General features: G+C 33.6%; 1 protein-coding gene across 1 annotated transcript in view; it reads right to left on the reverse strand.

Moving 5' to 3' along the window:
• Positions 1-24,434, reverse strand: part of LOC145285828 (sorting nexin-8-like) — a 108,307-nt gene that overhangs the window by 82,792 nt on the left and 1,081 nt on the right. The window lies entirely within an intron of this gene.

A 24,434-nucleotide genomic window follows, 5' to 3' on the forward strand; every position in this document is an offset into this window, starting at 1 on the left:
ATGTTAAAACGGCTTTCGGAATGAACACCCCCAATCTCCCCATATTAAGAACGGCTTTTGAGGTTTATGGAAGGGCGTGTTTTTTTAAAATGGGGAGGTTAGGGTGTTTATAATACGTTGAGGCATGTCGTAAAAATGAAACAGTTTAGAAAAAGTTAAAACAAACTTTTTTATGTAAACAAAAAAAGAAAAGAAACTAAACAATTAAAACGTAATGTTTCATGAGTGAAAAGCCTTAACATAAATAAAGGTATTTAAATTTTAAAAATTGGTAAGTACATAAATGAATTTAAATTTTTAAAATATGGGATTTTTTTTTTTGTGCTAATGCAGAGAGTGATCCGCGCTATTTTTTAAATTGTATTTCCGCGTTTAATTAAAGTTTTATATGTTTTTATTCAATTGTAAGGTTAAAGTACAGAATAGGTACAAACCACCCTCCCTTCCTCATGTTAAGGTCTTTTTTAACAATAACGTTATTATTTCAGCGCGGATCACTCTCTGCATGAGTAACTTTTTTTTTTTTTTTTAATTATCTTGTAATTCGAGAGTAGTTAGAACGGAAGTTACCAGAAATATTATTGGACAGTCTCGCAGAAACGACTTCGAAAAATATTTATATTTTAATTAATATTTTAATAATTCGCAATGTAAAATTATTTTAATAACATGCAAACATTCATTGACTTTACAGATAGATTTTCTAAAAATTTCAATTAAATTGGTAATGTAGAAATATGGTTGTATAAACTTTGAACGAACCAAAATTACATTTTTATATATATAGATATTATGGCAGTAGAGTTTAGTTTCCTAGTACATCCAATGAAACAACATGTGTCTACGAAAAAGTGCTCAATGAGTAAACAGAGCAGGTATATTAAATTTATTTATACAAACATTGATGGCTACATATGTTCATACAGGTTTCTGTAATCACCCGTTACTGGGGAGATTACATCTTCAGTCCAAGAATTACCCTTGTAAACTTGTAATTCTTGGCCTAAAGACAATCTCCCCAGCCATCAATGTTTGTATAAATCTATAATATAAAGCTGAATGTGTGTGTGTGTGTGTGTGTGTGTGTGTGTGTGTGTGTGTGTGTGTGTGTGTGTGTGTGTGTGTGTAGTGTCACGAATAGGCTCCTATATGGTTAACTATTTTAAAAAACTGATTACATATAATGATAGAAGAGTTATCGAGACACAGGAATGGGTATGTTTGATCTGACAGAACGGTGGTTCAATTAACTTGTGAGGTCTGCATTCGCCCCTGGTCCACAAAGTATAGAAATAAAAAATTTAAAAAAAAAAAAAAAAAAAAAAAAGTTTATAAATGTTTTTGATATCAAAGTATTCTTATGTATATCTATAAGTATGTTTTAACTTAAATAGGGATGGTATAATAAAATTGTGGGGTCTGCGTTCGCGCCTAGCCTCCATAGAATGGAAATAGGCACAAACTTTAATAAAGACTTTTCATATCTATCTGCGTAAGTATACTTTGATAATTAGGTTTCAGTTTGAAGAAATATAGTATAATAAAATTATGGGGCGTTCGTCTGCACCTGGCCTCCATAGAATGGAAATATGTCACAAAGTTTAACAAGGTTTTTTTAATATAGATCCACAGAATATTGTGATAAGTGTTTCAGTGTGAACATGTATGGTATAATAAACTATGGGGTTTATCTATTTTTATTTTCATCATATTTTGCTTTGGTTTTGATACCCCCAAATTCGAAGCTATCTCTTTACAACCCTTCCTTTTCATAACCTATCATACTTTCATAAATCAGAGTCCATTTTCTGTAGGCCGTTTCTGAACCCAGTCAACGATGGGTACTTTTGCTCGTAATATATAAGCGAAACATGCAAATTGAAAGGGTGTGTTATTTAAACTGAAGCATAAGTAACTAACCAAAGAAAATATGTGGAGGTCCATTTTTAAGGTTCCAATTTGGGAGATTTTTGGGGGTTTATTTATTTGCTTCCCCCACGAAAGTAAATTAGACACAAAGTTGTTTTTAATAAGGGGGGGGCAGCTTCCCCAAAAAGGGGGTACTTTGGCTGTTTTCAAATAAATAGTAATTGTCTCCGTATGAATGGTTTCCCCTAAATTGACCAAGGACAAATTATAGAACAGATACTACCCGGTCACAAGGCTGGGGGTAGGGGGGGGTAGCAGGTTTTAGAAACACATTTTTCATGAAAATTGGTTTTAGGAAATACTTGAATGTGTAAAAGTCTAAGAAATGTTAGATGATAAACACTAACAAGATAACGAGTTTGTAGCTAGCAAAATTTATACTTCAGTGTCCAAAATGAAAATCCTTAAAATAGTTTCAGCACATACACTTGCTTGAATTAATAAAAATAATAAAATAAAATTCCAAGCCTATAAGATGCATTTCTATTAATTTATAAAAATTACTGTTTTTAATCCACCTTAGATGCATTAAAAGCCAGGTTTTTCTTCAATAAGCAGCCAAAATTCACAATAGAGCTAAGATCGTTGTTACCTCAACCCCCCCCCTCCGTAAGTGTTGAAGTTGCTATCACAATTCGCGCATAAAATCCTAAGCATACATAATTAACCTCCACTAATTATTGTGTGCTTATGTATATAATAGGATAGCGTGCGTGTTATTTGTTTGTCACACTTACATCCGAGTGACTGTCATTTAATTGTTATGGACTTCCATTTCTTGTAATAAATAATTTTACCAAGAATTCTTCAGAAGTTTCGTTTTCGGTTATATATATATTTTTTTTTGTAAGTTTTGGTTCAAGCTGATGCACCCAAGTAATATGAATATGTTTTTTTATTTTTCAAATCGCAATTTTATAATATACTAGCAGGACCTGTTAACCAGCGTTGCTCGGTGGAAACATGTCCCCATCGTAAAAAAATTCAACTACGGTTGTTGTTGGTGGGCCAATCCTAACGTCCAAATGTTAACGGATTTTGGAATAGACACCCCCAATCTCCTCATGTTAAGAATGTTGTATGTTAAATAGGCCAGCCTCGCCATGCTAAGAACGGCTTTTGGAATAGACACCCTATGTTATGAGGAGGGATTGTCAAAGTATTTGTCCCAAATTGAACCTTGATATTCGTTGTCTGCACACCCACCTGCAAAGACTAGACCAGGAAAAAAGGGGGGGGGAGACAGTGTCATGCAGAGAGAAGTAGACTTGTTTATTGCGTGTGTAGAACAGTGAATAAGATTACTTGTCTCCACTAAAGTTAAAGAGAAAGTTGTTAGCTACAAAATTTCTTTTAAACTAAGGTAAAAAAATTTAAAAAAAGGTTAATGTCTGAGCATTGTCGATAAGTCGTAAAAAGAGAAGTAAACAAAACACAAGTATATAACAAATAAGTCCATCCATAGGCAATATAATAAAGGGTGAATTTGTACTTTAGCGGCGTAAATTGATTGACCAACAAAAAAATTTAACTGGCGTAAATATAGTCAAATAAAACAATCAAAATTAATGAAAATGAGGATTTTTCTGGATGTAATTCAGGCTCCGAGTGTAAAAATACATTTTATAAAAAGAGAAATAGCTTTTATGATTTGTTATTCTGTCAACAAATGAAGCATCCATAGTAGTAGAAAATAATTAGAAAAAAAGGGGGGGGGGATAAAAAAAAAATCAAATCTAAAACGCCCCCCTAAAAACAAAGGAAAAAAAAAAAAAAAAAGCAAATAGGATAATGTAAGGCACTCCAAAATAGAGAATTTGGGGGGGGGGGCTAGCGAAGTATAAAGGTAGTTGTACATGTGTGAGCGTTTCATCTAATTAATAAGGATGTTAGGTCAATATAGTTATTGGTGCAATATTTTTGATTACTAATGGGGGTATGGTCCCTCACATTTGGGAGATTCTATTTATAAATGCTGCTGCTAGAAACTGACGAATCAAATTAATTCACGTTTTGCTACCAACCAATCAGAAACCAGAATTGCTCCATAAAAATTAAAACTTTTTTTTTTTTTTTTTTTTTTTAGCAACCTTGCATATGTTTTCTTTGTGCCAACACGGAAAGAATTTTTTGCTCTTTGGCTACAAAATTATAAAGCCCGGAACCTGTACAGAACAACTGTTTACTGAACTCATCATCTCCCGGACTTGTATAGAACAACTAACCATCGGAAACTGTTCTGAAACTAAACATGGCTTCCAACTCAAGAGTTATGTATATGTATGGAGTTAGAGGGGAAAATACAAACTACTTTGTCTAAAGATCTTGGCGATCGTGATGATGACGTCACTCGTAGGAAGTAAGGTAGGATTTTATTATAACAAATAAAAGTGTCTGTAATGGCGTTCAAAAGTTACATAAGACGGTGGATAAAAGCTTAAACATAATAAATTTGTATGTGGCATCTGTTATTGCAAACCTACTATAATTTGGTCCAGAAGGGAATTTCTGCAATTAATTATATATAGGAGATAATTTTACCTGTTCATATTTGACTTTGAAACTCTGCAGCAACAAATGAGCTTAAAACCAGCTTAAACTATCCACCTTTTAGCATTTCTAATCGCAATTGTTGTTGTTCCTAGGTTATACAATGTAACATTTAGTCTCTCTTATACCTTGAGTTTCTTAGTGATCGTCAGCTGCTCATTAATCTCCACCTTTCTGATTTATTCAATCGAGAAATCGGCTGCAGATTGAAATATGAGAAAACGGTACGAATGACTGTGCAAAAGCACCAAAACACCAGCAGTGTTCTTGATGCCCCTAAATTTGGTCATCATAGAGTTATTTCTTACAGGCGTTCAAAAGTTACATAAGATGGTGGGTAAAAGTTTAGATAATAAAATTATATGTGGCAAACCTACTGTAATTTGGTCCAGAGGGGAATTTCTGCAATCATTTTATTATATAATAGATAAAAATCAATAGAACATTATTCTATAATAATGTATACAAAATCTGCAATAATTAAAATATATTTAAGCATACTTTATGGCTAGGTGATGCTAGGCGTCCTTGCTTAGATATATACTTTTGCAGTTTTAAAAGAATTATAATAATATCAGAGCATCTCCATGTATGCGGAACATCTACAGAATGCCAACATCAATATATTACATATGAATGAATCCCCTATGGAATTTCCACAGGTCCTGCTAGTCAAAAACTAATGCATAAACTTATTGAACTATTTCTAGTGTTTCTCACTGAACTTTCTACCATGAAATCACATGGAAATCGATTCGTATTATTTGGATTCATCGGTCTACTGCTTTCATCCTCAGTGTCATATTCACAAAGTTTGAGCACTTTACGAGTGGCGGACGGATGTTTATTTAAATAGACATTCGGACAGATTAATTACGGCCATCGCTTCCGTAGTCAGGGGGTAGAACTGCCGACTGTCATCACGACGGTTCTCGGTTCGATCCTCGGCTTGGGATAGGTGTTAGTCCAAGTCTAGCGGCACTGATGAGTTGTGAAACAACGAAACAGGACTGTATGTCGATGACTAAAATATATTATATATATATATATATATAAGTAGTTTGATGAAGGGTGAATTTGTTTTGAAACACCTCGATGCAATTGTTTGTTTAGTTCATGTAGTTATATTAGAGGACTGGTATGAAATTGAATATATATCATGGTTGAGATTTGCTGTGGAGTTTGGTGCTAATGGAATCAGATGGCTTCAAATCTCCCGACCATAGTAATCGTGTCACCCTGCACTGATAATTCCCAAAAAGATGAAACTCTAGTGTCTGTAGGCATTAAAAAAAAAATTGTTAATATATATATATATATATATGTGTGTGTGTAGTAGTAAGTTATGAAAATAACTATGACAATTAAGCTAACAGAATATTCTGCGTTTCATTCTCATGAGAATTCGTCAGGCTTATGCAAAAAGTTGTGGTTATCACACATTTATATACATGCTATTGAATTTTCTAGTTAGCCAATCAGCTTCCTAGTTGCCATCGTGCCCATCTTAATCAGCCAATAGGCAGGCACTTACAGGACAAAGGCATAGTTGACCTCCGGTTTACCCCTTCTGTGTTTTAGGGGAAGGGTAGATATCCTTTTGTTGTAGTAAGCTTACCTACTTTCAGTATAGGTGTAGTTAGATATTTTGTGTTTTAGTCTAAATTTTAGATATGTTAGTTTTATTATATATATTACAACAGAAAAATGTGAGTATGAAAAGTAATATGGTTAAGCTTAAACATGGAAAAGTAAAGGACTAGTTATTAAAACTAGAAAAGAAAAGGACAAGATATACTAGCAAAAAATATAAATTTATAACTTAATATTGCAACACTAAGAATTGATTATATAATGTTATAAATTGAATTAAAAAAAGTTCTTAATATTGCAATATTTTAAGTTATAAATTTATTTTTACTAGAAAATCTTGTCCTTTGCTTTTCCAGTTTTAACTAGTCCTTTACTTTTCCATGTTTAAGCTTAACCATATTACTTTTCATGCTCACATTTTTCTATTGCAATCCATGATTTTTCCAAGGTTCCAGTAAATTCACTTGTTCTTTGTTTAATTTCAATCTTATTTTTTTGCCCCCATAAACATAACATACACATATGTAATAACAATATATGGCACTCATCTACTTTCAATAAAATCCCTCCAATTATCTCTTTTTCATTCTGTTTCACCACTCTTTTCGTGAGAGCGGTGAATTGGTAGCAACAGAAGTCGCTAAAGCGATGTGGTTACTATGGAAATCAGTTAATAAAAAAAAAATGCCGCTCACCTTACATATTTTACGATTTTGAACACCAGTAAATTCATAAGTTTTGTTTTACTGAATGAAAATTGAAAATATTTTTTCACAATATAGCCGAGAAGATAATCTATAAACTGTAATAATTTGGTTGAAAAATGAGTGAGCAGTGAAGCTTTAAAGCAGTTCTAAATGACCAAAACTGACACTTAACCATATATTCAAACATTACCATGTTTGAATGAGATTTTATTTTTTTATAATATATATATATATATATTAAACACGCATACTTATTTATGAATATGTTCATTTTATTTTATTTATTTTCTATACGCCACCATGCAATCAAATGTTAAAAACAAAACTTGGCAAGAAATTTCTAGACCTCATCGAAAAGTACTTCCCTGTAACGAATCCCCTACACAAAAGCTTAAATAAAAAAAAAAAAAAAAAAAAGAAGTTATCATACAACTGTTGTGAAAATTTAGATAATTAAAGCACATAACAAAACATTAAATAATATCAATGAAAATAATAATCTATATATAGAAAAGGTAAAATTTTGTATGTCCGGCAAAGGCTTTTTTCGCCGGGCTTCTTGGGGGAGTTAATGTCTTAGAACTTTTTATATACCGTTCAACCCAACATCTTGGAGAAACAAAACCAAAACAAACTTCACTGCAGGATTGATGTTTTACCTAATTCACTTTTTAGTTAAGTCATCACGTTTTGTTTTTTTTTCGCTTTCGTCTCAAGTATTCAAGTTCGAGCCTACCTACCTCCCTCCCCCACACTTTTTTTAAATTTTTTATTTTCAAACATCCGCCGGACGTTTGTATGCATCACGTTTGTTTGTTTTAAGTTTTCGATTTTTTTTTTTTTTTAGAAGTTTTAACATTTTTTTTATAATATTTAGACGTAACTAGTAGAAATAAACCAATCCCAAACAACAACTCTAATAGAAATAAAAATACTAATAATGAACAAATCTCGCAATAAATGCCTAGTCAGAAGCATAGTTTAATAGGCCACAATATTTCAAAAGAAACCCCAAATAACAAGAAATATTACATAGCTATGACCTCTTTAGATTTCAAAACCAGGTATTATAACCATAAAAGTATGTTAAAAAAAAAAAAAAAAACACAGAATGAAACCAATACTGGAACTCAAAGTGGGTGTTCGCCAATAGTCAAATGGAAAATAGTAAGTCAAGCAAGTACATGTAGAGACCTATATGATCCTTGTAGATTATGCCTAAATGAAAAATTTGCTATCTTATTCTTTAAAGAACCCCAACATCTATTTAATTTTAAGAGAAATAGCAAACAACTGTGTGCACAGGATAAACTTTACTCTAGGATAGCGATACAAAATAATTTTGAAATTGACAAGTCATTATATATATAACTAGCAAAAGTACCCATCGTTGACTGGGTTCAAAAACAGCCTACAGAAAATGGACTGATTTATGAAAGTATGATAGGTTATGAAAAGGAAGGGTTGTAAATTTGGGTTGAATTTTGGGGTATCAAAACCAAAGCAAAATATGAAGAAAGTAAAAATAAAATAGATAACCCCCCATAATTTATTATACCATACCTGTTCACACTGAAACACTTATCACAATATTCTGTGGATCTATATTAAAAAACCTTGTTAAACTTTGTGACATATTTCCATTCTATGGAGGTCAGGTGCAAACGAACACCCCATAATTTTATTATACTATATTTCTTCAAACTGAAACATAATTATCAAAGTATTCTTACGCAGATAGATATGAAAAGTCTTTATTAAAGTTTGTGCCTATTTCCATTCTATGGGGGCCAGGAGCGAATGCAGACCCCACAATTTTATTATACCATCCCTATTTAAGTTAAAACATACTTATCAAAGTATTCTTATGTACATCTATATCAAAAACACGTAAACGTTTTTTTAATTTTTTTTTAATTCCATACTTTGTGGGCCAGGCACGAACGCAGACCCCACAATTTTAATGAACCACTGTTCTGCCAGATCAAACATACCCATTCCTGTGTCTCGATACATCTATCATTATATGTAATAATTTTTTTTAAATAATCAACCATATAGGAGCCTATTCGTGACCACACACACAACTAGAAATAAAATAGGTTTAAGATTCCCTGTGCCAAACCTGTACTAGGGTCCACAATGTACTTGGAAAAATCAATTGTAAAAGTGATATTCTCCTGTAATGTGGGCAACTAAAAAATAAAATTGAATTATTTAAGACCGCATGAAGTTATGGAATGAGAACATGCAGTAAATTCCGTCCAAATTCCAAGTTCAACAAGATACACATGACTTTTCTATCATTGTTGCACATTTAAGTATAAAAATGTCCTTAAAATCGGCTTTTCACAAAAATCCACCACCCAAATTGCAATCGCTAAAAAGGGAACTCCGAAAGTTTAAAAGATATTTGATATACATATTTAAAATGGAAGTCTACATTTAGTTTAGACATGTTTAGCAGCTTTAGAGTTCTTGTAGAATGATAAGTATTCATTAAATGAACAAGTTCATACATTTGTTTTTGATGAGCAGACGATAACGTGAAACGTTAATAAGTTGTGTGTATGTCTGCATTAGTATCAACACATGTATGATTATGACTGTATGCACGAATTGAGATAGTTACCTCAAGACTGACAGAGGGGCGAGGGGGTGGAGGCAAAATAGATATTAGCCGTGTTATAGATCTGGACTCCACTGTAATCTGGCTTTTTATGCATACAGGGAGGATCAACACAGCAATTTTTGATAAAGTCAAAGAAACGCATCTGATTGACTTAAATATTTTTATTTGTTTCTATTAATTCATATGAGTAGACGCAAAAACTACTACTGTGGTAGTCCCACTGCTATAAAGCAAGCATTTCTTAGAGTTATTTAGTGTAAAAACAATACCTATCGGAAACAATTTTAGTAAACAAACCATACCTACACCAACTAATCAATAATCCATGTTTTATAGATACTAACAAATTACTACTCCGTCTGGTTACATATTCTTTTGCTTGAGCGAGGATAGTATCACGATGAATAAACATACACTACAGTGACCCCCACCCACACAAAGGTGAAGGTAATTCCTGGAAAGATAGCATCCTGATAACAGAATGTGTACTAAACTACATCCGCCTTTGAATTGAGCATTGCAAGATAGTAATACCGTTTTGGCTTCAGACAGATACCAAATCTCAGCAAAAGACAGAGTGGACAATACGCTAACTAAAGCATAAATCGATATCGTAAATCATCCTCAGTGTTTGGCAAACCTAGCAAATACGATGCTGGCTTATTTAACCATACCAACAAATCTGCAATCTAATGAGCAAACCGGAAATAATCATCCATCTTCTACTTTCTGTAGATTATAGCTCGATGTTTGAAGGCCGTAAAAGAGATAACATTTGCAGCAGTATTTCAGGAAGTGGTCAAATGTATTACTCTTAACATGAGTGAAATTAGTATAAGATGCCTAGCTGTGGTAACAGTATTCCATCAGCAGTGAGAGATCTACTGGAGCGGTAGAATGACTCCATTTTTCCAGCAACCTTGGCAACTTGCATCAAATACGTAGTCACTTTTTCTTAGCTGGTTCAGTCATGGATAAAGTTTTGCTATTGTATATCGCATACGTTAGCAAACAATAACAATTGGATTTTCACTTGTCAGCCAACCTTTTCAGTTTATATTATTCTGACTATTGATCTCAGCTGGGATGTTTTTTTCACAACTGTTTATTCAGGTCAGTCTTGTCAAACTGATTACTACTCAGCATTTTATCCATGATGCAACGGACAAAATGCTAAGAAATAATCAGTTCTAAGTGACAGTCTTCTGGAGATTAAAAGTTCAATCCTCACTACAAGCCTAAGAGAATAAGGATTACTGAAGATTTCCACCCAATCATGGCTGACAGAACAAGAACAATCTACTCCTGTGAAAGTGTTCAGTTCAAAATTTCATACAGATTCACAACTTTAATGAGAGTCACCTGAAGAAGGTTGACGTTACATTAAATGAAACACGAGAATAATCAAGATGCTTTTCCTCAATATCAAAACCATTTTTGAAATGGCTTTCTTCCCATTAATAGAGACATGGTTTTGGTTCTATGCATTTCTAGAAGGTCCACTGTCCAGGCGTTACCTTCTCACTTGGGGTTAATTTATTGCTAATTACTTGAGGCAGCTCTATCAGGGAATGCTGACAGGACTGCTCAGGCATATCTTGTGCTCTTTCTCTAGGATGCTGGTCTTTCAATCCCACTTTCCGACCGACCCTTGTGTCACATCATCCTACCTTGGGAGGGAGATAAATAGAGAACAATAGTCTGAATAATCCAAATTATCAATCTTCATCTAAAAAAAAAAAAAAAAAAAAAAAAAATTCCGAAACAAGAAACCTTTTCAGTTGCTTTCTTTCGTTTGAAACAATTTACCTTTTAATTATTTTGTCCATTGTGTTAAAAATTACTGCTACTGCATACAAATAGCTAGTTAACTCCCTTACCTTAGGAGGACAGCGGAAAAGGTTCAAGGACAATCTAAAAGGTTTCTCTCAAACAATTTGGTTTGTATTCTAACTCATGGGAAAAACTAACTCAAGACAGATGTTCCTGGTATGCCACAACTCAAAGGGGCTACAATTGCTAAATCGGCATGCAATGAAGAACGAGAGAAAACACGACATGAGAAAAGACAGAGCAATCAACATCTGATACAGAATTATCCCACTGGTGTTCAACATGCAGGAAATACTTCAGAGCTCAAATCTGTCGAACAAGTCATCTTCGAACCCACAGAACAATTGCATGATCATGGTCATCTTTGCAAGCATGTGCGAATATCACAATAATGCATTTTTTTGTTGTTGTTAAAAAACATTTAAATGTTTGTAAACAAAAATACAAATGCATAAATATCAAATTTGAAAAGCAAAAATCAAACTTTTATACCTAAAAGAATCGGAATGAATGGACAGGAAATTGACAGCAAACAATAATAATTATTAAGAATATAAATTTGTAAAGATTTCCAATTGTCATTCGTAAAATTTATATAAAAAGAAACCATTTCAATATTCATAGTCTTTGAAATTTCATTGGACGTTTTGCATATTAAGACAAAAAAAAAAAAAAATGTTCCTCAGTTTCTGGCATGTTTCTGTCAAACTTGAGAATCCAGATAAAATTTCGAATGGAACCCTTTTACTTCAGGGGATACTCTTGTTCCTTCAGCCATGACTGGATACAGGTCCTAAATAATTTGCAATTGTATTTTTTTGGTGACCTACACTGAGAATTGAACCTTCAACCTTCAGGAGAAGGTCACTTTTACAATTGATTTTTCCAAGTACTCTAACCATTGCGCCACTGGTCCCTGCAAACAATTCTAGTACTATTCAGTCATGGCTGACGGAACAAGAGCATCCTATCTCTATGAAGTAAATAAAAGATTCTGTTCAAAATTCCATCCGAATTCAACAGAAACATTCCAGAGTTCGAGAAGATACACTTGTAAGAGGTTGGAGGTTACATCGACCAAAATGTGAAAATCACTCAAGAGGAGAACAGTAGTCCAATGAATTCAAATATGAATAATGAATCCTCATCTCAAAAATTCTGAAACATTTTGAATCTGCTCAAGTTTTAATAGCTGTAATTTTTTTTCTTTTACACACATGTAGTAACATCATAATTAAAAAATGCATAATTTAAGACTATGATGATGTATTTTCCTATAAATTTAACAAAATGATTACTACGAGCGTAAGAGTATCTTTTCCCTAAATACGTTTATGATTTTTCAACATTTGTAATTTTTCTACTGTTATTAATATTTATCTCTTGATCAACAAAATCATATCCATGAGAATTTAGGATCTCAATCCCGATCATAACAATCCTGACTGCCAAACTCGGTTTAAGTGTTGGCGTTTCAGTAAAGGGCATGTTTTTATTAGCAATTTTTTTTTTTTTTTTTAAAAGGGCCAAGATTACTCCTGCTCCCAAGCTTGATACTACCCTCCTGCCCCAAAGGTAAGTGATCATTTTATGTTAAATTTATATAAAAAAAAAAGACCCCCCCTTCTTCTCCAACTTTAAAATTAGTTGCATTTTTAATTACTTATATGGTAGAAATATATAATTCATGCCAAAAATATATTTTTAAAACTCATTTTTTCAGTGAACAATGCTGGGTTAAAGACTATTCTTATATGAATAGATCTCACTGAAAAAGCAATGACAAATGTTCAATTGCAAAACAAAATACCATCTGGAGGGGAGACAGAAGGGGTAGAGAAACTGAATAAAAATGACTAGGCTTTGTGCTCCCAATTTCTTTACTTCCACACCCACTTGCCACCTAGGTAACACATTTTCAAAGATTATTCATTCAATTTTTTTCTGCTTACATACATCTAACACCTCACATTTATTTACATCACCGCACCCAATAATAATTTACAATTAAAAGTGGGAGTGGGGACTTATCTCTAAGGTACTATTTCACCCAACTTCCTAAATAGTCAAACTTTATTACAAGGAATTTCCAACAAAACTTTTTCTTGCTTGCTTTCAAAGTTTGTCAATTTTGTCTGTTTGAATTTATATTAAAAACCTTTTAGTTGTCTATAACCACTTTTCATAATCCCTTATTTTCTTCTGTATTTAAATAACATTGAGGTAGAGTGATATCTACAAGGGGTTTTATCCGAATGCTCCCTCATATTTGGTCCTCTCCTTAAAAACCATATCAACCCTTCATCCAATGACATTAAATTTTACTTTTGTACATTTGAAAGTATAAGAAATGTTGACAACTTCTTTCAAACATAATCTTTGTATTCTGTTTGGTAAACGATCTATCAATATATGTAGTAGTAATGCTACAAACCACATTACCTTAAAGAAACAAAAGGGTGTGCTCTCTCTGCTACCAGTGTGAAGAAACCAGGAGAAAAGATTGAGGAGATTGTGTTTTATTATAGTTTCTTTTTAAAAATTAAAAAGAAAAATGTGTAAGTGAATTGACATCTGTTTCTTTATAATTTATATAAATATATATATTCAGAAAAAAAAAAAAAAAAAAAAAATCGAATTTTTTTTTTTTAAATCAATTCTTTTTAGCTTTAAATGGTTAAAAAGAATTTGCTAAAAAAAAAAAAAAAAGCGGTTTTAAATTTGTCGTTATCGGTTTTATTTTCTTCATTTTATTTATGCGTTTTAAAAATGTTCATTTAATGTGGAATTTTCATGGGTTCTGTAGTATTCTATTAATTTTTTCACATGTACAAATCTTTAAAGTGAATTCAAAATTAAGTTAACTAAAACATTGTTTCTCGTTTCATTTAATGACATAGTTAAAGATTTGCAGAAAAGTTTAAAACTTGAAACAATCGTGCCTGATCCATCAGTGAAGAAAAGACAGTGTTCAATCAGACTGAACACATTTGATATTTTCACAAGAATGCTAGTACAACAGTTACATCTGATTGTAACATCACAAAGGAGAGTGTTGAAGCAGGGTTGTAGAGCTGAAGATGGTATATATATATATATATATATATATATATATATATATATATATATATATATATATACACACACACACCGACTATAAAGATTCCAAAATGTCAGACATCCAAATTCTAACATCCAGACTTGATTTGTTGGTGGTTAAAAGTTAACTTTTCCAAAACCACAAACTCATGTTGAACTGTAAAAAGACGTGAGAAGTAACGCAGTTCGTTCATGTCCACCGAATATGCCAATAGTGCTAGAATTTTAGAAATCCTTTAACAAGTAGTGTTACATCTACATATTGAGATGTGTGTGTGTGTCACTAACCAATAATTGAAATAATTGTATGTTTAACAATTCAAACTGAATCTCACCAGTCATTGAATGTAGAAATAGACATTTTAACCTAAATTTGAACTTTTTTCACCGTTTTTTTTTAATTTTTTTTTTTTTTTTACAGAAATTCATTTGACCAACATCATTCTAAAAAGTGAAAATAATGACGTTCATTTTCTAGATTGAAAAGAAAATGAATTTATAATCACTAATTTAAGTCGATACAAAATGATATCTAAACATTTTTTGAAAATTAGTATTTTTCCTTTAAAGTGACGGATTTCAGAAATTTTAGAAACCTTTATCAAATTTTGGAAAATGTTGGTCTAATGTTATAAAAACCAATAGATAACTTTTTAGGAACAATTGATCCTAAGCTTGCAATTTCTTTGAAAAAAATGTATAGACCTGGTATTTTTAAGGTTTGGCTATAATTTCTTATGAGAAAATATACTAATAATTTCAGATTTTTTCATAGTTAGAACATTTTATTATTTGTAAATTAAATTTTTATCCCCAAATTGGAGAAAAACGTTTAAATTGTGTATATAAATTTAAGAAAACAGACGTTTTGTATTTTACATTTATAAAAATCATCAATATTTAAAAATTGATTACATTGTTTTTTTTGCATAAAATGCCACTTTAAATTCTAATGTATAATTTCCAAATGTATTATTCAACTTCAAACAACTAGAAAATTCTTAAAAATTAAATTTTGGATTTACTTTTTGTTCTTGTCCAGAATTTCTCCAATATTAACAAACAAAAATGAAGAAATGTGTGGTGTACGTATCTGTGACAAAAATATATTCCAAAACATCACATACATCATTCAAATAATTTTATCTTTAAATAAGAAAATAAAATTTTAGGAGTAACCAAGGGTCGACAGCCTTGCCCCCCCCCCATTTTGAAAAAAATAAATAAATAAATAAAATTGAAAAATCCATAACTCGACAATAATTCCAACTTGCAAGACTTATGTTGTAATGCCTACGAATTCCCATTAAAAACGGTTTTCTTAATGAAAATAAAACTACTTAATCAAGTTACATGATTTTTGAAATGATATTTTCGTTTTATCATGGGTAACTTTTCAGTTAAAGTATAAGTTTTAGAAAAATAATAGTTCTAAACCCATTTTTGTTGACATTGAAAAATTTGTTTTTTTTTTTTGCATCCTTGAACGCAGCGTGTAGGGCTAAGATTTGAAGTCTTTGAATAACAACTTTTACATCGGTTGCAATGCTTTTTTTTGTCTTCTGTTGCCTAAAAATAGTAATCCACCAAATGACTCATGTTTTCGTGAAACAAGAACACGACACACACCCTCCTCAGACACAAAAATTTAACAAGATGGGGAATAAAAATAAACTTCATAATTGTGGCATAGTTGTGCATATGTAGCATTTTTTTTTGTTTTTTTTTACGATTTCATCCCAAACAAGGCACAGTGGCACTTAGATGTAGGGGGCTACTATTTGGGACACAATTTGCAGGGACACTATGTAGGGAGTTGAGCAGCAAGATGTCCGTTCACATTACACTTGAACTTCTGCATGTCAGTACAGTCAGGGAAGCAGAAATCCTGGAGGGAATTTCAAAGTCTCATAGTTTGAGGGGGGGGGGGAACTACTAGAGTAAAATACTTTTTGGCATCTAGGGATCTTTACTGTGTAGGGGTGAGATTTTGTTGCTTGTCAGGTTTGTCGGGGGGGGGGGTATTTACATTGAAGAGGTACAAGGGCTTGGAGTTCATCAGAGCACCTTCCATTAAAATACTTGTAAAATAGGCACAGGGATGCAACATTTCATCGATGGGACAAGGGTTGGAGTTTGGAGATTCTTTTTTGTGTACAACATGGATTTTTCTATTGTGCATGCGCGCACACACACACACACACTTTAAGTTTATATATTTACATTTCATTTAGAAAGAATTAGTTTTCAAAATAAAAATTTATTGTTTGAAACAATTTGTTTAAAATAATTTCCTTAATCCATGGATTTTCAATATAAGTACATCTCAGAGGAAAAATCACTAGCAAAATATTAATACTGGTTATATATATATATATATATATATATATATATATATATATATATAAGTGAAATTGTGTGTGTGCACGTGTATACATTTTCCTACCAAACTACTGTCAATTTTCAGTCTACAGACTCGAAATTTGACAGGGGTACAGAGATTTAGGAAAACCTTTTTAATTGGTTTTCGGTCAGAAATTTGGCTGTTAAGAGGGTCAAAGTTAAACGATTTGACCTTTAAAAACTATCAAAATCCTCTGCCAAATTTTGTGTCTAAACACTTGAAATTTTGGATGTAGGTTACTTGGACATGGATCAAACTTTTAAAAAATTTGAACTCTGCTGTCACTACCAAATTACTCAGCCAATTTTTGGTCTAAACATTTGAAATCTAATAGATAAAAGGCAAAAAGTACTAGCATTACAAGCGTATGCTGTATTTTCGTGGACATTGTGGATATTACGTACCTAATGTGTTTCAACAAGTCATACTTTTATTTGTGGGTCAACTTTTAAAAGAATTACATTGATAGAAAGAGAATAAAATAAGCATTGCAATGTCAATTTTTTTTCTTTTATGCATTCAATATTTTTATGCTCCAAGTTAAAAACGAAAAAAATGGTAAAAAATGTTCACAACAAAAAGGGAAACTGTTTTTCAACGTTTACATTTTATACATTATGTTTGGATACAAATGCATGGGGTTAAATTTGATTGGATATGACTGAAATTTTACAGGCTATACAAGCATAGAAGTCCATCTCTACTGGACTTTGATTTATATTTTTATGACCACAGGAAGCAAAGTTACAACCGAGCAAAGTTGACAAAGAATATTTCAAAATTGATAAGATAAATCGGCATATATCATCCATTTTCATATAGATAATAGTGTAATATTTGTTTATTGGTTGTTATAACTGACAAAGTGGATACAAATATTAGCTTGAGAGGAATATTTTATTTTCTTAGTTTTTACATACTTTTAGAATTCTGTGTCTGAAAAAGAGAGAGAGAGAGTGTGTGTGGGTGAGCGAGCGGCAACAGCAGAAGAGAAAAGGGAAAAGATTTTTGGGTATCTTGGTTAGTTGAGTTCTTTTAGAGAAAGAGAGGATTAACGAAACAATGTCTTTTCTTCATGGTAGTAGTATGTGGCCTGAGGTCACTTAGGTTCACTCCTACAATAGTTTCAGAATTATTTTCATGTTGTATGATATGTAAATATTTGATAATTATTAATCGTGAGTTTCATTTGTATTCTCTTAAAAATAGAAAACTTGTTTTTTCTGCTTTCAAAACGAAAGCAGAAAAATCAGCTTCATTTTTTCTGAGTTTGTCAATTTAAAAAAAATTATTTAAGTTTTTCAAATTTGATTTCCAAACAATACTACTTTGTAGTTTTTAACACTTATGCATAAGCTATATTTAAATACCACTATAATATTTAATTAGCTTTATTGAAAGCAGGCATTTCCAGTCTCCTCACCAAAGGAGAGCTTAATCTGGAGTGTAGCCATTGAATGTCTAAAGAGCATTCATGGCCGGTATTTACTACTCCCCTCAAAGAAAAAAAAAATTGATTAGATATGAATTAATCTCAGAAATCAAAGAACATTTTTCATATAGATTTTGGATTTCTGTAAAAGATGGAAATTCTCATAGTTGACCAGAACTTCTGCATTTGGGGACCAGTTCAATTTTCAATTTTGTAAATCCTCTCTATCTGGCCCAAAATATACCCCTATTTTCTGAGATGCAACTATAAATCATGAATCCTTGATGTAGCTTTCACAGTACCAGGAATACCAGGAATCCTGATAAACAACAACTATATATTCACCAGTTGATGGTAATTTGTCATTTCTATTGTTGTTTTACTGAAAATTCAATTATGTAAACAAAGAAATAAAGAGGGTAATTTTTTTTACCTTGTTTTCACCTTAACATTTAAAATCATTAAATAGGTTTTCGGGTATGCTGAAAACGAATATCGCATTTAAATTTTCAGCATGATGCTGATGGTGCTTATTTTGATCAATAAATTTTTCTGAGCTGAGATATGTTCATATGTTCATCTGAATTTGAAAGTTAAAAACAGCAAGAACTTGTCAATCTGATATTAATTTTGCGCAAATTCATTCATAGCTGGAAGTGGTTTAATTTTAAATATTTATCTATCTGTTGATAGCTCAATCGGTAGGAAACAACTGGGGTGCTAAATGTTTTGGTTTCGATTCTAGCTGATGGCACCAAAGTCTTAACTTTTGAAATTATAACGGGGTGGAAAGATAAAATTGTCGCCCTAGAAAGGAAAAAAAAAAAAAAAGACATGATTTCATTTCTGTTAGATGAAAACCAGTTTTCTTTTTTGTTGCAGACCATCTACTAGTTGGTTATACAAATCCCAAGAGCAATAGGAGCCTTCTATCATGTCTGAAAGTGACAAATGGTCAACGAGCAAGATCAGAGATGCACAGCTATTTTTTGTTGTTTTTTTTTACATGGAGGTCATCACTTATCAAGGCCCGGAGGCCACTCAGGGATAAGGGTTATTGCGTGTACAGTAATCAATGAGATAGTATTGTAGTAATCATTAGTATTGGAGATTTGATAGAATGTCTTAAGAGGGTGGTTTGTCAGGAATTTGTTTATGTTGGACTTGAAGACATCCAAGTTGTAGTCAAGTGGGAAACAGGCAAATGAAAGAGAGTTCCACAATCGTGCACTTCTGAGGAAGAAGCTCTGCTCATGGAATCTACATTTGGATTTAGGCACAGATAAAGAGTGGGGAAAATTATTGACAGTAGTTTCAGCCGGACGGGCGTTTCTCGTGAAAGACTGGCGAGGGGGTACAAGAGATTGGAGCTCAGACGAGCACTTGCCATGGAAATAACGATAAAACAAAGACAGGGAGAGAGGCTGCAGGGAAGAGAAAAGTGCATCCCCCACTAAGCTACAAAGTATTTTGTACTCTGTCAAGGCAGGACAGGCTGTTTTTAGCAGCTCCTGCCCAGATGTGGCAGCAGTACTCAATCCTTGGGAAGTACTTGGCTTTTATATAAATAGAGAATTGCATCAGTAGTGAGATCTTCTGGAGCGGTAAAAGGATCCCACCATTTTCTCAGCATCCTTGGCAACAGACCTGATGTACATGATCCATTTCAGATCAGGAGTAATGGTCAAACCCAAAAGCTTGTCAAAACATGGAGCCTTCCCAAGACGAGAGCCATCCATTTCAATCGATGCCAGATGGGGATCAGAGCGTTGATGATGTAAAGATAGAAGCTTGGTTTTGGATGCATTAAAAGTAACCAGCTACCTCTTCCCTTACTGTACCACGCGCTCAAGATCAAGAGAGAATTTGAGAGAACCTTGTCATTTACGGCCTTTGATGTGTTGCCATAGATGGTCGTGTCATCAGCATAGATGTCAACGAATGATTTAAGTATGTGTTTTGGGAGATCATTGATGTAGATCAGGAAGACAGTTGGGCCCACGTTGGACCCCTGAGGGACTCCGGCATCAATACTGTGGGCCTCTGATTTCTGCCCATCAACCACTACTCTTATGAACCTATCAGAGAGAAGTGATTTAATGATTGAGAAAACATTACCAGTGATACCGTAGCTGGAAACCTTGTGAAGTAGGCCCTTATGCCATACCTTATCGAAGGCCTTCGATATGTCAAGAGCAATTGCCCTGGAAAGGAAGCCTTTGTCAAGAGATTCACTAATCCTATGAGATAACTGTTAGCACATCTGCTGTAGATCTTGCGGAGCGGAAACCATATTGCATGTCACTAAGAAGGTTGTTTCTTCCAAGGTGGTTGACTACTTCTTTATTTAATATGGATTCCAACAACTTACTCATGCTCTCTATCGATCCAAATTATGACAACAGGACCATTGCCAGCACCCTCAAAATGCAAATCCAGACAGTTTAATGCTTGAGGGCACAGCTCAACGCATCGAACGACCCACAGTTATGGTTTCAAGCGAGGACCACATGCTATCTCACAGCTTCGAAGTTGATACCAAAGTGTACCTGGATGTGCTGAAAAGTGTGGTGATTCCCTGGTGCAATCAGGTGGCTGCTGGCAAACCCCGAGTGTGGCAGCAGGACTCTACACTGGTCTACAAGTCCAAAGAGACCCAGGCTTGGCTTCAGGAGTGCTACAACTTTGTACCCTTCTCTCACTGGCTCCCCTCCTCCCCTGGACTGAACCCGCTAGACTAGTTCGTTTGGTCACATGTGGAGAACATCACCAACATGACCTCCCACAACACCAAAGCCAGCGTGATTGCCACCATACACCAGGTATTTGGCCGAGCTCCGGCTGCCGCTTGTGGATTGAACCGGAAGCCCCGACACGAAGTTTGAAAATAAAATCGCCCAGCCAGAATGAGTTAGTGAAAGATGTTTGAATATATTTAAGTAAGAACCAAATTAACAGGTGCGTGCCCGGAAGTCATCGAGCATTACGACGACGTCAATGACCAGGTTTATTTGTTATAAGCGAAGTAAAAAAAGAAAACATTAAAACTTAAGCGGGGAAAAAACACAAAAAAAAACGAACGTAAGGCAAACGAACGATGAAAACAGAAAACGAACACGTGAAAAATGGCTTAAATAAGCCTGTTTCGATATTAAAATTTTTAAAATCGGTGGGTACCCAGGTGTTTTTGGGTGTGTGGTCAGGGGTGGATAAGCAAAGTAAAAACAAAAAACAGAAAAATGAACGTTACGTGAAAAATGGCTTAAATAACACTGGTTCAATATTTAAGTTTAAAATATCGGGGGGGGGGGGGGGGGGAAGGAAAAAAAAAAAAAGAAAGACATCTCACACCACGATTCGATCCCAAAACGTTTAGATAATGAACCAACATGCTAATCGACTGACCTAACGCAACGTACATGAAATTTGTTCAGTTTTTCAACTATTTAAAGTAAATCAGGTCATGACGTCATCTGCCGCATGTGTAGAACCGCTCGTCGTCACGAGAAGACCGTCTTTGTTGAACCCTCCCCCTGTCGAAAATTGTTGATCTCGGGGTGAAAAAAATGAATGTTTTTGGCCAATTTTTTGATATTTTTCAAGCGAAGGATGGGGCTTCGATATGATACAGAGTTTGTGAATTTTCGTTGTGTCTGTTGAATGTTTTCAGCAGACATACACACATTTTCGCTTTTATATATTATATATATATATATAGAGATGGTGATCGAGGCTGAAGGTGGCTACATTAAATAGATGTCAGCTCTACTACATAATCAAGTTACCTGAATTGATTTTTTTCAATAACAGTTTTAAAATAAAGCTATAGTGTTGTTTTTTTAGGGCAACACTTAGTCAACTTTGTAGTCAGTTACAGTTGCACATTTGTCATAACTATGCATAAAATCTGTGAAACATAATTTAGGTACAGTATAATAATAATAGAGAACTGGCTCTTTAAGAATAGATACAAAATCTGCAGGAATTAAAATGTATTTAAGTGTATTTTACAACCAAGCATAGCCGACCTGCCCTCACTAGTACAATGAAAAATCATAAAAATGACATACATGTAAGAGGGTAGACAATATATAAAGGAAGAACCTTAAACCTTGACATACTGTAATGTATTCCGTTAACACTTAACACATTATCAGGATCAAAGAGAGAATATTACTTATGATGTTGATGTTCTGGGAGTCTATGCAACTGTTACCAGAGGGGCACTTGGACATAAAGTTTGCAAAGATGGAAAGTCAATCAGAGCACAACAATGCATCAAAAAGATCTCATCTTAACTTATGCATGTGGATAGAAAGATTACTAGCCTTTTCTTGTAAGAAATTTTTCAATCATCGTACAGGCCCTAACTGCCATTGTATCAATCGATTTGATTGGTCGAATCTAACCAGACATTTCACGTGCCTTTGGCGCCAATTTCTATTTCCTTTTCAGTTTCTTCAGTTCCTTCTAGACCAGCGAAGAAGAAGGACTCTAAGGAGACTTGGGTGCTAACAGTAGTGCCTTTTTTACTTCAGAATTCTGCCGTGGACAAAGTATAAACATTTGTTAAAGCCTAGGAGTTGGCTCATCTATAAGACAGAAGGTTTTTAACCACATTACGGATGTTTTACCTTTCCTCTTCGGTATGCAACCGTTTGCGTTGCTACCAACCTTTAGGGTCCATGAGATCCTATGGAACACGGCCAACTTCAACCTTTACCTGCAACGGACTTCGACAACATTGCAGAATACAAACGGACTAACTACAGCTCAAAGAAGCAAACTACCCGCTCCAAAGTTGGACGCATTATTTTTCAATAATATCCTGTATACCAATAAAGTTTGTTGTGAATTTTTCAGGTACGGTTTGTTGTTTTGTGATGGTCTCATTTCTTGCCTTCAACAGAGAGCAGCATCGAACATGCTAGATAAATTTCTATCTTGCTGCAAAATAATTCCTAACATTCTCTAACATTACCGAGAATGAATTCAAGGAAAAGAATTCTTTTTTTTTTTTTCTTTAACGCCTATATTTTCACTGTATTGTTTTGCAAATTCTTTTTTTACGATGGTTTTCTAACGCTATTTTTTATTTCAGTAACAGACATTTGGGGGGGGGGGTCATCGAACCATTCCTTAAATTTCTATCTGCTAACACTTAGAAATAAAAAGGGAACAAGTTACGAGAAAAACACACGCAATACTTCTACAGAACAGAACCCATAGTGGCATGAATATTTCGGATTGCAATTCACGAAATAGATTGGAAATGGCTGAGCCGTCGCCGAACTATCAATTGGTATCAGCATTAAAACTTGCATTTTTAACCCCGGACGTAAGTTAAGGATCAATTACCCCCCTCCCTCCAGTCCCATATTAAGAATGGGTTTTAATAATTTTCTTCAACTCAGTAAGTGAATTTCTTTGTTTCAACTTTATTTTTGTACTTCTGCATTTATCAACCCGCGATTTCCACGAAGTTACTCAGGCGTGCCCGGTAGATGACGAGAAGAACCCGAAACAATCGACAAGTAGTTTTCTGAATATTAAGACATTTTTTTACAATGTATTACTTCATGAATTTCAGCGGTAGTCGCCATTCTTAACATGGAAAGGAGGAAGGAGGGTGTAATTCGTTTTTTGCAATAAGGCTCGGCCGGGCGTTTCCGGTTCTTCCTGTCATCCGCCGAGTACACCCGAGTAAGTAACTTCGTGGAAATCGCGGATCGATAAATGCAGAAACACCTTTATCTTTTGAGGGGGGTTAAAATTTTCTGGGAAATCCTAATCCTTTTGGTTTTGCATACGCATGCTTAGTGTCGTCTGCCGCTTTACATTTTATCAGGGCTTTTTAAATCAAAAACTTCGGTCATTTCCGGTCTGTTCTGTAAATGGTAATCGGAAACATATCGATATGAGCCCTGTTATAGAAAAGTATACAAAAAAAAAAAAAAAAAAAAAAAAAAAAACTAATTGCCCGCGCGAATGAAAAAAAAATAACACCAGAAAACAATTATAAAATTTAGAAAAACAATTTAAAATAATTTTTTAAAAATACAAAAACGTTAAGCTTTAGTTATTACTTTCTAAACAAGTTTATTTAATTTACGCAGTAAGAGTGGAAAACTAAAAACTAAGGGTCCATGTTGTTAATTTACGGTGCATCAACAGCGGGAACCGCCCACTATTTGAAATATCAGTCGGCACATTTCGTGAATGTCAAGAAAATAAATTTGTAAAAACAAAGCTATA

This window comes from Euprymna scolopes, chromosome 10 (assembly GCF_053919585.1).
Source record: "Euprymna scolopes isolate OS-2025 chromosome 10, ASM5391958v1, whole genome shotgun sequence".
Taxonomy (NCBI): domain Eukaryota; kingdom Metazoa; phylum Mollusca; class Cephalopoda; order Sepiida; family Sepiolidae; genus Euprymna; species Euprymna scolopes.